The following is a 14,026-nucleotide window of genomic DNA, read 5'->3' as shown; positions in this document are numbered from 1 at the left end:
TCTTTCCTCAGTTTCTCTACTTGATCCAACTTGGAGGCTACATCAGATTTGCAGATCTGATTTCTCACTGAAAGCAGATGACTGATATTCTCACCATCACATCTCTGAAGAGCATTTTCTGGAATGCATGCAGCAGAGCCCACTCTTCCTGGGTGAAGTCTATAACCACGTCTTTCAAGGTCACTAACTCTTGGTGCTGGATTTGAATCACGTTGCAGGGGATCCCACCAGTGCAATTCATGTGCAGGAGGCCCGAGTACACCCAGGGCCCTGGGCGCCTCGTCCGTGGGTTCCACGCAAATCTCTAAGTATTTATTGAGCAACAACTACCACACGCCAGGCTTTGTGCCTGGCGTTGGGGATATAATGATGAAAAGGATGCACACAGCTCCAGCCCTTGCCAGATAGTGGGGAAGACAGGCAATGAGCAGAAATTACACAAATGATCATGGTATGACAACTGAAGAAAGTGCTCTGATGACAACATGAAGACACAGAGGGCCTGTGACAGGGAGCAGAGGTAGCACAACCAGCACAGACAGATGAAGGAAAAGAAATTACCTGTAAATTGGGACCTACGGGATGAGTAAGAATGAATTAATGAAAGGGAGGAAAGAGAGTTGGAGCGCATTTTAAGGAGCGGGAACATCAGGTGCAAATGCCCTCAGGTAGAAAGAGGTTTTGTATGTTCAAGAAATGAAAAAAAGAGCATGGTGGCTAGAACAATTTGACTGTGGAAGTGAGTGGTTGGACACGAAGCTGAAGAACAGAGCTTTGCGGGTATGGTTAGGGATTTGGGACTTTATCCAAGCAGTCACAGGAAACCACTAAAGTTAAAACTTAAAAGGTTGGGAGAGTCATGGTCTGATTTGCTTTTTTAAAAAAACAACTTTGGCTACTTGTGGGGAATGGATTTGGGAGGGGGATAGGAAGTGGGGGCACTGAGACCAGTTGGGGAATAAGAAGGAGACAGATTCTAGAGCTTTTTAGAAGGTGTAACTAGGAGGACTGCGGGACTGATTGGACGTGGTAAGTGGGGAGAAGGAGACGGAGGCCAGCCTGGACTCTGCGGTCCCTTGTACATCCATTCTTCCATATTCCCACAGGGGCACCGGGATGCAAGAACACCTATTTCCTGAATTCCAAGCAGAGGCAAGGCCTGGTCCCACTCCTTTGGCAGGGCTCAAACACACAGCTGGAGATCAAGTCCTTCCAACCTTTCCTCTCCTAAGGGAGCCATTAATCCCTTACAGAGAACATGATCCCTTCTAAACAGGCCTCTGAAAATCTCCTCACCTTGTCTGATCATGCTACTTCCAACGTCACATCCCAGGGTGAGTGTGATGCCGATCGGAACACGTCTCCGTGGCTCAGCCACTCGGGCTGCACAGCCCACACTGTGAGCGGGCTTCTCATAGACACCCCATGCCCTCCTCAAGGGGTTCATAAAATGCCTTCAGACCAGAGTGTGAAATTCCGGTTCCCAAATGCCAACCTCCATTTGATTACTTTTCCCTCTCAAAATTCTGTCAATAAGTAAATACGCTAAGCTTCTATTGCTGGCAATTGGCAGGCTAGGTGTGTACATTGATTCTTCCACTGAAAACAACTGAAAATCTTGCATAAAATATAAAAATCAATTTTCCTAAGAGCAGTGATAAGCTGGCAAGAAAGGAAGGAATTTACTGGCAAGGGTCTTCAGATAATGGAGTATTCAAGTACTGAATTAATAATGAATATAATGCATTTAAAGAAATTAAAGACACACTTGAAAAATATGCGCAGGGAATTAAAAAAAAACATAAAGAATAACCGAGGAGATTTTTTAAATGAACAAAATAGAACTTAGAGAAATAAAAAATTAAACAATTAAAATTATAAACTGTGGGCAGACTTAACATATTAGATACAAAAGGAAGAAACAGTCAACCGGAAGATAGGTCAAAATAAATTAACCAAAATGTAGCACAGAAAGATGAGACAGAAATACGAAAGAGAGCTTAAGATACATAAAAATAGAATCAACATACATCTATTTGGAGTCCCGGAAGGAGAAAAGAAAGAACATTTGAAAACTTAAAGGCTGAGAATTTTCCAGAAGGGATGAAAGACACAAATACACGTATTAAAGAATCCCAATGAATCCCAAGAAGGATAAATAAAAAGAAATCCACAACCAGGCACATGTCAGACTTACCTTAAAAGCAACCAAAGAGAGAAAAGACAAATTATGCACAAATGAGTAATAGCTTGGCCACTTCTCATTAGCAGCAATGCAAGCAGGAAGACAGTGGTAGAACGCTTTCAACATTCAGAAAGAAACTGTTGTCTGAAAAATTCTATACTTTAAACACCCTTCACGAATAAGAGAGTAAAAAAGACATCATCTGACAAAAGTGAGAGAGTTTGCCACAAGCAGAGTTTCATTAAAGGGAAATTTTAAAAAATGCACTTCTGGCAGAAGTAAATGGATTCTAGAAGGAACATCGGAGAGCAAAGAAGGGATGAAGAACACAGAATGTGAAAATGGATTTTTCAGTGTGGTGTTGAGGAAATAAAGATTTGGAGTCAGACATACTTATATTCATAACTTGCGGCCATCTCTTACTAGCTGTGATACTTGAACAAAGTTACTTAATTTCTCAGAATCTCAATTTCCTCATCTTAAAAATTCATATATTAGCGCCACCAATGCAATGTTTTTGCGAGGAATAAATGAGCAAATACATATAAAAGTTCCCAACATAACTCTGCATCTAGAATGTATCAAGTAAAGGCTAACATTCCAAATGATATTAATACCAAGTCAGTTAGTCCTCTGCTTCGCATCTAAGATAAAATTCTGGCATTTTTTAAATATTGTATGACCCTCCACCACAGAGCTGATGCTTAGTGGTTGTCTTTTTTTTGTCTTTCCGTATCAAAGCTAAGATCTTTTAAACAAAATATTTATGATTTCTTTCTTTTAAAACTTCAGCATGTGTACACACGAGCCTGTAGGGATATACTCTGGCTTCCAGTTTAATTCACAATTCTCAAGTAACTTGTGTTCACAGTTTTACAAGACCATAAAATTTGTGTTGGCTCATCCACATGCAAAACAGCCTGTCCTGTGGGTGATTCTTACCGGCATCCTCCCCCAGGGCTCTCCCTGCAACCAGGAGATGGAGGTTATTTCTCTGCAGCTTCTCCCACCCACAGCCTCCAATGCTGAGAGCTCACCCAACTCCATCCTTGCCTTCACTCTCATGCTCTTTAAGGACTGTGATAGTTTGGACTCTTTGTGTACCCCAGAAAGGATCATGTTCTTTTAATCCGTTCCTGAGGGAGTAGACCTATTGTGGGTGGGACCTTTTGATCCGGTTATTTCAGTTGAGGAGTGCCACAGGGTGGGTCTTAATCTTCTTATTGGAGTCCTTTATAAGAGGATAAAACACATAGAGATAAGATTAAGAGAAGCTCACAGAAAAAGCCCCAGAGAAATTTAGAGATAAAGCCACAGATGGAGAAGTCTGAAGCTGAAGCCATGAAAGCAGGGAGAGAACAACGGGCAGACATCTTCATGGGACTTGCTATCTGACAGGAGCCCAAGCTCGCCAGTAATCGGTCTTCAGAGAAAGTATTTTCCTGTTGATGCCTTAATTGGGACATTTCCATGATCTCAGGACTGTAAATCTGTAAGCTAATAAATTCCCATTGGAAAAGCTAACCCATCCTGGTATATTGCATTTCTTCAGCTTTAGCAAAGCCAAACAAGGACTAAAACAGAAGTGAAAAACCATAGCAAGTAAAAGGCGGCAAAGAAAAGTGAGTGTAGTCTCCTTTGGGTTTTCTACCTGATATTCATTTGGCAATAATTAGGCAGGAAATGGATAAGCCCAGAGCCAGTCTTTTTTAGATGGTGTCAAGGAAACAAAAAGCACTGACCCTGAAATTCGAAGACACGGTTTGGTGTCCTTACTCTACCATCTTCGTCATCTATGTGTCCTCGGGCAAGCCACTTAACGTCCGATTTTGTTTTCCTCATCTATAAGTAGAAGGCAATCAGTATATCTTATTTAATTTACTACGTGCTTCCACCATCACAACTTCCTTTAATATGCACAGCCAGGTATATAATACCCAGCATTAACACTCACCACATTGCATTGCTGTAAAGTTTTAAAAGCAGAGACTGGGGGAGTTGCTGTGTAAACTGCAAAGAACTTCATCAGGATGAAAGATCGTCACTTACCCTGCTACAAGAGCAGGCTCTGCGGTCTGAATGCCTGGATTTGAATTCTGATTCTACACTTACTAGCTGTGTGGCCTTGAGCAAGTGGTTGAGCCTCTCCAAGCCCCCGTTTCCTCACCTTTAAGTTAAGGATGATTTTACTAGTCCTACCATGTAGCTCAGGGCCTTGCAGGCTTCAATTAAGGAGAGCTGACTTGAATCAACACCATGTTCAATGGACACGTCTGTCACACACATCAAGTCCAAGTTGACACCCATCACCCTCCCTCCTTCCTTCTCTGTGGGTATCTCCACCCTCCACAGCCCCGGCCAAATATTTGCAAAAGGAGGGCAGAAGCTCTGGATATCAGGACATTCGGTGGATTATCTGTTCCTTGAAGAGGACCATACCTCCTGTCCCTACCCTGCAGGCTCTGATTCCTACTCTATTTCAGGAGGTCTCCATACTGTTTCAGATGGAAGCACAGCCCGGGCTCCCCAGGGCCCCAGCCAACCTGGACCCCTTCCCACTTCCTCCTGGGAGCATTGCGCCAACAGGATGCAGGGCTCTGGGCTCTGGGACAGTGGCCAAGCCTCATAGAAAGCTCAGTTCACACTATTAATAAAAGGTACTCAGGACTGAACAGAACACTAATTACAACTATTATAAAGACCTAAGAAGCAATTTAGCCAACCTGATCAATGGAAATGACTTGGCTTGCAAGAAATATAAGCAGCCCCCATTTAAAAAGCATTATCTTTTTTAAGTACTTGCACATTTTCATTGTTTCATTCCATCTTTGCAACATCGCTACAAGGCATGAAGGGCAGCTACCTCATAGATGAGGCAATTAAAGCCCACCACGAGCAAGTGTTGAAGCTGGGCCCAGAACGTGTTCCTTCTGCCATGAACCTGATGCTCGGCCGGAGTGAGCTGCTCATCCTTCACCCACGTCCTTGGACCTAGATCCTAAGAGGACAGCATCAGGACTTCCAGAGAGCTGGCATGTGCATTCAAAATGGGGCAGGGTAAGAGGACAGGAGGCTGGGGCCAGTCACCCAGCCCATGGCCTAGACAAGAAAAAGAGCACACACCCACATGGCGCCAGTTGGCCCCGATGAGCCGGAGTGCACAGGCTAAGTTCATCAGCATGGAGTGGGAAGCACGCAGTCAGCTGCAGCTGTCACTGCGCCAGTTAACATCTCTTTCTAAAGTGCCTCGGAGACCGCCTGGTCCCACAGATTTGCTGGCAGGGGCGGCGGTCAGAGCATGGTGTAGCTGACCAGGCTGAATGAAGACACCAGGCAGGCAGGTTGGGATGGAGAAAGCTGGCCAAGCCACCCTTACCAGAAGCTGCCTTTGCCCCTGTGACGAGGACTGGAAAGAAATCAGACAGTTCAACAATGGGCCTGTTGTTGAGTTACTATCTGGGCCTCTCCTTTCTTTCTTTTTCGGTTTGCTTTCCTGGTGGGTAATTTTGTAAGAAGTAGGTGAGTCTTGGGGGCGGGGGAGGGGGTCCCTTCTGCTTCCACTCCATATCCTCACAGCACATTCTACAGGGTTCTGAACACCACCTCCATCCTAATGAAACATGCTTCATACAACACATACCCAAAGTCTTGTGGATTCTAGAAACCTTCCAGAGTAGACACCAATGTGCCAAGGCAGGGCCAGCTCAGCTAAGTCTCTACAACAACCCTGTCTAGATGGTGGGTCAAAGGGTCCAGAATCGAATCTAGACGTCTCACATTCTTTGAGGGGTAAACTGAGTCAACAAAGGCCAGCAGGAGAGGCGGTGCTCTTAGAAATATTGGTAGGGTCAAGGCACATTTTAGGGCCCAGGTAGAACTTCATTGGTTTAATTTCTAGGCATAATGGTCCTCAGACACCATCAGTTAAGAGGGACTGAAGGACCCTCATGGACCGTTCCCACCAGAACGTCAGTTCACCACTGACTTCTGAATTCTATCATCCTTGAAGGCCCAGCTCATTTCCCACCTTCTCAGTTGAGCCCTCACCAAAGCCCATTTCCCTCAGGAGCACATGCTGTTTGTCCCAATCTCACATGTGCTGCGTGGGGTGGTCCAGCTCTCTTTTCCTTTGCATCTTGTCAAAAGAAGTGCTGTGTCCCCTGTTCTTTCCCCCAGTACAATGTGCTGCCCACAGCAGGTGCTCAATTAGTATCTGTCGAACCCTGTGGTTTTTTTTTTTCAGCATCAACACATAATAAAACCACACTGATTTAGACTCTAAAGCACGAGAAAATTCAGACGTGGTATGTGGTATATAATGTGATTGCTGTTCAGTACAAATTAGAACTTTTTATCCTATTTCTAACTCCAGTAAATAGGGCTTGTGTGTTTAAAAAAAATACTTTTAGTTTGCAATGCATGGTTACATAATGAAGGCCTAGTATGATTTTTTTTTTTTTCTGTTAACATTCACTTTACTTAGCAGTTCCTTTTTGTGTCTTTTTGTGTCTTTGTTTCTGATTAAAGCTGTGGTTTGATGTATTAAAATCACTTTTCTTAAAAAGACGTTCTATATCAGACTGCTTCACTGGCTTTCCTCACCCTTACATTTCCGGAAGGCCTGTGCCTGGAGCAGCTCACCTAGTAGGAAGGAGGGGATTCCCACCCCCATTTTCCAGGTGCCTTAAAAGAGCTCTATTACCAAGCAGGTCCTGCAATCCGAGGGCTCGGCCCTTCACAGGGAGCCAGACTGGTGCAGGGGGGGATCACAGCATGAGGGAAGGTATCCGTGATACAGGCATTTATACCAGGACTGGGTGTTTGTACCCAGACAAATTGTTTTACCTCCCTGAGCCTCAGTTCCTCATCTGTGAGATGGGGGTGCTGAGACCTAGATTAGAAACAACACCAGGCACATGGCAGATACTCCACAGATTGTCTTCTCATCATGCATTATGCATAGCAGTGTTGGGTGCCCTGCTGCTGCTCCAGCTGACTTTATTCCCAAACAGTGAAGCAACATCTACCAAAGCCAGAACCCTGAACCCCAAGCAAAGACGAGTGCCCTAAATCTGAATAGAGGGAGACACAACAGGGGTTAGCGCAGTCCATGGAGGGGATAATGACTAGCAAGAGGTAATGTGCTGGAGAGACACACAACAGAAGGTAAAAACGCCTGGGAGAACACCTGCTGGAGAAAGAGGCACCACAGGCAGCCAGAACAGCCAAGCCCTCAGAATAACCTGCCTGGGCCCTGAGGAGGTACAGATTCAGGCTGCAGCAAGTGACCAAGAGGAGACAGAAAAGGATAACTGATCATCAAGGACAAGAACAGAGGCAGGGAGCAAGCACCTGCCAGCCAGAGAAGATTCACCAGTTCTCTCCCTGGAGGGAGGGAACCCATGGTCAAAGCCAGCACACAAGTAATTAGTGGTTAAAAAGCTTAATTTAGCAGTTTGGTAAACTGTGGTTTACCTGAGAGATACAGTTAAGCTATTTTCAAGTATTTCTTTCCAGAGGAGACACTAATGTGCCAAGGCCTGGCCAGCCCTGCTTGAGTCTGCAACGACACCCCATCTAGATGGTGGAAGAGGGATTAGAGGGTCCAGAACTGAACCCCGGCTCCGAGAGTTTCTATGTCCTTGAGTGGTTAGCTACACACTCTGCTGTCCAGTTTTCTCATCTGGAAAAGGGAGGAGGATGACAACCACTATACACTGCTGGGAGAAATACGGAAGGCACTGTATAAAGTGCTTAGCTCAGAGCCCAGCACAGAGGAGGACAGGCACTCAGAGGCTTGTTTGGCAGAAGCAGAAAAGTCAAAGAACCAGGAAGAAATGGAGCAGAATGAGTGTCCAGTGGAGTGGGCGCCTGATGGCGAGGCCATTGTGCAGAAAGGAAGTGGCAGTGGAGCATTGCTGTAGGATTTCGGGAGCCCTAAATCCCTACTCTCAGCCCACCGGAGGTACCGAAACAACATCATAGGAAGGAGTGTCGGGACGGCCTTCTCTCTGCGGGGTTCTGGGGGGAAGGGAGGCTTTACCAGGTAGTGCCCATGCACGTGCCACCCAGACACCACCCCAAAGGCCTCGTGCATCAAGATCCCCCTTGTGCCGAGATGATCCTAATGCAGCATGTCCGTTTGACCCAAGCTCCTGGAAGACTTGAAAACCAAAAAAGGCCTCCACAGGCCATGACACAAGAGAAAGATCTAGAGGTCATAGAACAATTTGCCTTCCCTAATGCTATCTCCCCCAGTAGTAACTTCTGACCATGATTCAGAAGCCTCTACCCACCGAACGAAACTGCAAGGACCCCTCCCCTCCCCACCCCTCAGGGTCCTCTGGGGATGGTGGTGTTGCTGAAAAGCCCCTGGCCTACAGGAATGAAGTCTCTCATTTTCAAGTTACAGATAATCATTTGGACAAACCTCTCCTTCCTCACAGAAAACCAAAACCTGGCTGAAGGCAGATGTCCTCTCTGGCCAGTGTCTCTAACCCTCTCTCCGATGCCCTCCTTGTCTCCCCTTCCTAACCTGGTGCTGCCATGCAGGGAGGGACCTGCAGCTGCAAATGCCTCATGGTCTGGGCTTTACCACACTCCAGAAGCTGCCTCAGCCCCCAGGTACCCAGTGGCCTTTCCAGCTGCCGGTTCCCTGACTTTCCACCCACTGAAAGCCCCAGGAGGCAGCTCTGTAAGTGGGGAGATCTCCTGGAAGCTGGGCAGAGTGAGTGGGGGGTGCGGACCCCTATGAGGGACCCTCCAGGCCAGCCAGCCCTCTCCTCACCCTGAGGTGAGCTCACCTTTGTGCAGCAGGCTAACACATTCTGCTCACCTGTGCTTCCCAAAGGCCTGCCACCCTCCTCTCTGCCTCTCCAAATTTGGCCCATTCTTCCAGATCCAGCTCAAATCCCACCTCCTCTGTAAAGCCACAAGAAATGAGCTTCACTCTGCTTGCCCTTAAATACCAACATCACTGGTTATCACTTTAGTGGCGCCAACCCCCAAGGAGACTGGGAATACCTGTTGCAGCGACCAAGACCCCTTTTCTTAAAGCAAATCCCCTGTGAAGCCCTTTGCTGACACAAAAGGGGCTTGGTTAGCGTGGATACTAATTAGGTGACAGATTCTGTCTCTGCCCTCTGAGGAATTTCAGTCCAAGACTGACAAGGACCAAGAACAGAAGGACACCCAGACAACAGAACTCCACAGGAAAAGCCCCCATAACCAAGGGGATGCTGTCCACAGTGCCTTTTCATATCGATCAGCTCACCCAGGCTGGATCAGCAGGTAATTATTCCCATTTTGCCAAAGAGGGAAAAAGCTCAGCTTACGGGTTTAAAGTCCTGAAGACATGTGACTGATCAGAGACAAAAGTGGGTCTTGAACTAAGTATTTAGAGGAGGCAGACTGTGTAATGGTCAAGGAAATGTCCCTGGAATCAGATGGCCAGAAGACCACCTGGGGTCAGGCCACAGGAGTCAAATCTAGCTCTGCCACTTATTGGCTGTGCGACCCTGGTCAAGTTTCTCTTAGAACCTTAGCTTCCTCAACTGAAAAATGGGGATAGTGATAATAGTATCTATCTAATAAGACGGCTGTAAGGACTGAATAAATTCATTGATGCCAAGCTCTCCACCCTGCCTGGTGCATTTCTCTGCAGCCAACCTTGAGGTGCAGTAGGAATAGGGTCCCTGGTGTTCTGTGTTTGGGCAGGGTGGGGCTGCAGGAAGTTCCCATGCCAGCACCAATCCAACCTTCTATCCCAGGGGCAAGGCGTGAGGTTGTGTGGATTCGGCGCACTATGGCAAAGCTCCATCCATTTATCAGAACTCTGGCTGGCTGCAAATCCTGGAGCTCAATGCTGAGCAATCTCTAAAGTAAATAAAGTGAAAATAAACCAATCGCCCAGGTAATAGGAGATTTTCCTCCTGTCTGCATTGGGAATTGAGCCATTGTAGCCAACCTCCTCCTTTCCCTGGTGCTGCTGAGAATTTTAAAGGGAGAGAAGGAAACAGCCTGGTCAGAAACACCAAAACAGGCTCTGGGAGGAGGGCACCCACCCTGCTGGTCCCAGTGGGTCTCGGCACACTGACAGCTTGTGTGCCAAGTCACAACCTTCTCACTTTTCCTTATGCCCAGTGGGGCACAGGATTCCACAGACCCAGTGCTAGAAGCAGAGCTGATGCTAAATCAATCCAACACACTGCTGAGTCTCCCTTGGTAAGGTGCAGTTTCCATTCTCCCAGCCTCACTTTTTTTTCCAGCCCTGGGCAGGGCAGCCTTAGACATGAACAAGCGGTCTCCAGCATGGGGACAAGGAACAGAGGCCCTTGGATTATGAACAAGTGAAGCCTGCCTGCTCCTACCTCCCTGCAGCTCCTGGAAAAGCCTGGAGCATCACCCAGAGTCAGCCTCTGCCCATCGCTGAGCCTGCTGCCCCTAATCCCCTCCCTCAGTGGCCCCGTCCACGAGTCAGCAAACAGGGGACAAGAGTGCCCCGCTGGCATTCTGAAAAGGCTGGGGCTGGGAGCCAAAACAAACTGACGGAGGGAACATACTCTCTCCAGAAGACTCTGTCACGGAAGAAAATCCTGTATTTCTCAAGCTGGAAGAGGACTCAAAAGGCAACCCTGTCTATGAGACGGCAGCCTCGTCTTGTTGCCCCAGGGAGACAAGGTCCTTCGGAAACCAGTCCCTAACTTTGACCTTCAAGGGTTTTTCCTGTACATAACCCAGCCCATATAACCTGAGTGACCTAGGCTAAAAGCGTGGAGTGGTTACGAGGCAAGAGTGAGTTAGGACTCAGAGCCAGGAGGCCAGGAACTCCATGAAAAAGGTGTGGAGCTGAGGATGAAACCTGCTGGGCACTTCCTCCCCATCGTCTCAACCGCAGGCTCATTTTGTGCAGAGAAACAAAGAACCAAAGGGCCAGTGTGCTGAGCCCTGGAAGGAGGTCAGAGGAGTCATCTTTGCCTCAGTGCACTGGTGAGTGGAGAGCTAACATTTTACGATGCTTAATTCCCGGGCTCTGGTGCAGCTGATGACAGCGTGCCAATGCAGCCTCTACCATTTGCTGGCCTGGTGACCAACGTGATACTTGGCCTCTCTCTCCCTCAGTTCATTCTTCCATAAAATGGGAAGAATAGCTGTGCCTACTCAACTGGGTTGTTGTGAGGCTTAAATAAGCAAACACATGTAATGCCCTTCAAACTGTGTCTGGAACGTCATGTGTTTTGGTTGTCATTTGAATGACCAGTTTGCCCAGAACATACTGGCTTATGCCTGCCACCCAGCATAAGTATTAATATTCTCCCTTTCACTCTTGAAAGCATCCCCAGAGAAGGCTGGCTAGCTCTTGCCATTTTTATGTCCACGTATTTGCTTCCTGAGTACTGGGGAGATCCGGTACCCAACGTGTAAGTCACCAAACAGCTCTGTCCATGGCACCGAGTCGTCTGTGCCATAAACTCATTTCTTCCTTTCTTTTCTCTTCCCTTTGTCTCTTCTTCTTCCTCTTCTCCCACTGTCATCCTCTCCTTCCCTGCTCCTCCCCTGTCTTAGGGTTCCAATTTTGCACAAGGTACCTGCTCTGGGCAGATTTTAGGGGAAAGCCAGAAGCTGCTCTCCAGAAGCTGCCTCCCCCTGTGCCAGCGGAGAACAAAACCTAGGGGTCAGCCTGGGAACCTGGACCCAGCTCTGCCACTCACTAACCACTGGGCCAAGGAGCACGATGCTCTGAAGCCTCAGTTTCCCATCTGTAAAATAGGGCAGGCTTGTCCCTGGAGTGTCCTGGTTTTATGACATTGTAACAGGCTCATGGAATTGCAGGGTATTCTGCAACCTCATCTTTAGGACCTGTCTAATCCTTTTATGGGGGAAACATAGGTGGGCAACTGGTCCCAGGTAAATATGGTAACCTGAACTAATTCTCACCCAAAGAGTCATGGCGAGTGTACAAGTCCCTTGTGCATGGCAGCAGCACATACAACTTGTTCCATGTGGAAGAAAAGCAACACAGGGATGTGAACTCTGCGACATATTTGCCAGCTCCCTGGGGATTCCCCCACCTAACCTCCCTCGGCCCCCTTCTCCCAGTGCTTTACCAGTACCCCCCTGAGCCGTGTGCAGGCTCAGTAAACTGTCCCAACACCAGGCCATGGGAGGGGGTGCAGAACTGACAGAGACTACAGCCCCTCCCCCATCCCCTCAGGGCTAGGCCTTCTTTTACAGGCTTGGCATGTTGGTTTCTTCCAGAGACAAGGAGCTCACTACCTCTAAGTTAGGTTCTTCCTGCTGAACTCTGACCATCCCTGGGGACTCCCGCCATTGGCCCTGTCTGCCCTCTGGAGTCCTACAGAGCCCATTCCTACAAGATTCCTGGTGTCCTCCCTAGAACCAAATGCTGGGCAGTTTCCAACAAGCACATGTGCAGAAATGGACAGATGGATGGATTCAGAGGGCTTTCCCACCTGCTGGGGGAGGTTCACTGTATTCCCATCTGCACGCACATGTGCCCACGTGTACACACACGCATACACATACACACACACAAAACACACCTAGGCCAGAGTCAGCCAAGGCCGGCTGAGTCACAGACCAGACCACAGCACAAACAGGGGCTGGGGAGGAAGTGAAGCCCCAGTAGCGGCCCATTTCCTGACTTTCTTACTTGGCTCTGGGAGGTTCTCTTCCTCTCTCTGTGTCTTTCTGGCTCTGTCTCTCTCAGGTTTTTGTTTCAACACATGGAACAGTGTTGGCTGGTGTCCTGGCCCACGTGGCAGGGGCTCCTAACTGCACTGACCTGGTAGTCAGGGGTTTTGGTTTCTCCATCCGTGACCCTAGGCACATCCCTTGACCCTGAGCCTCAGTTTTCTCATCTGTAAATCGAAGAGGTTGGATATGGCTAAAGGGGTTCTGGGTCCCTACGTGGTCTAAACCCCAGGGCTTCTCTCTCCTCCAGTGCCTCTCAGGGCGCTGAGTGAGGTCGACAGCAGTTAACTGAGGGAACAGAGCAAAGGCCAGGACTGGCCTGGCCGCCACAGCCTCCCGCCAGGCCCTCCGGTGAACGCCACGCGCCGCACACAACTCTGCTCGCACTTCCCTGCCGGGGAAGCAGGCAGCAAGCGCCCGGAGCGGCGGGGCAGGGGGAGCGCCCACCCCGCCACCTTCCTCCACGTTACCTCGGGCGTCGCCGCTGCGCCCCTTCCCGTGCACCTGCCCGCGCCGGCCCGCTGGACTCAGAGCTGTGGGGCAGCCACTTTGCCGCCCGGCTGCTCCGCCCGGCTCTCCCCGCCCCGACCCGCGCGGGCTGGACCTGCCCCCAGCCGCGCCGGAGTGGAAGCCGCGCGCCCTGGGAGCCCAGCAGCCGGCACGCGGCCGCCGCCCCCTGGACGCCCTCGGGGATGTGCGCGCGCCCGCGCGGTGGGGTCCGGATCCTGGGGAGGCGGGCGGCGAAGGATCCTGGGTGGGGAAGGCGGGGCCGCTGCTGCCCTGGCCGGCCTGACTGGTCGGGCTTCCTGCCCCCACCCCCACCCTGTTCTCGAGTCCCCCGACCCCTTGCCCTGATCCGGGAATGTTTGCAGGTCCCAGAGCCTGGCATTTCTCTCAAGGTGGGGCACTGGACAGAGGTGGCATCTAGGTATGGAACCCCGAAAGCTGGGCAACGTCTTTGGGGAGGGAAATTAAAGAGGATTTTGTTCTTTATACTTTTCTTCCTTTTCTATATATTCTACTGTGTGCAGGAATGCTTGTGTAGGAAGTTAACATCCAATAGATATTTATTAATAAACCATTGAATAAATCTTCAAAGAGCTCCTAAAGGTGTCCACCCCTCAGCCT

The 14,026-nt window shown here is 49.0% G+C and overlaps 1 protein-coding gene across 13 annotated transcripts in view; it reads right to left on the bottom strand.

The window, feature by feature from the left end:
• The window catches only part of CRACR2A (calcium release activated channel regulator 2A), a 142,163-nt gene extending 128,560 nt beyond the window's left edge, over nucleotides 1-13,603 (bottom strand). For 11 of the 13 annotated variants that reach the window (XR_005218346.1, XR_005218345.1, XR_005218348.1 and 8 more), the window contains exon 1: nucleotides 13,369-13,603. The gene's annotated coding sequence lies outside the window, so the exon portion shown is untranslated. Of the gene's footprint in view, nucleotides 1-12,857; nucleotides 12,915-12,989; nucleotides 13,208-13,368 lie in introns of those variants that run through there. The other 2 variants (XM_037846018.1, XM_037846019.1) reach the window with 2 other exon arrangements.
• Between the last annotated feature and the right edge of the window lie 423 nt (nucleotides 13,604-14,026).

Source organism: Choloepus didactylus, chromosome 8 (assembly GCF_015220235.1).
Source record: "Choloepus didactylus isolate mChoDid1 chromosome 8, mChoDid1.pri, whole genome shotgun sequence".
In the NCBI taxonomy this organism is placed as follows: Eukaryota; Metazoa; Chordata; class Mammalia; order Pilosa; family Megalonychidae; genus Choloepus; species Choloepus didactylus.
Note: the sequence above shows the minus strand (reverse complement) of the source record. Positions and strands in the feature narration are given on the sequence as shown.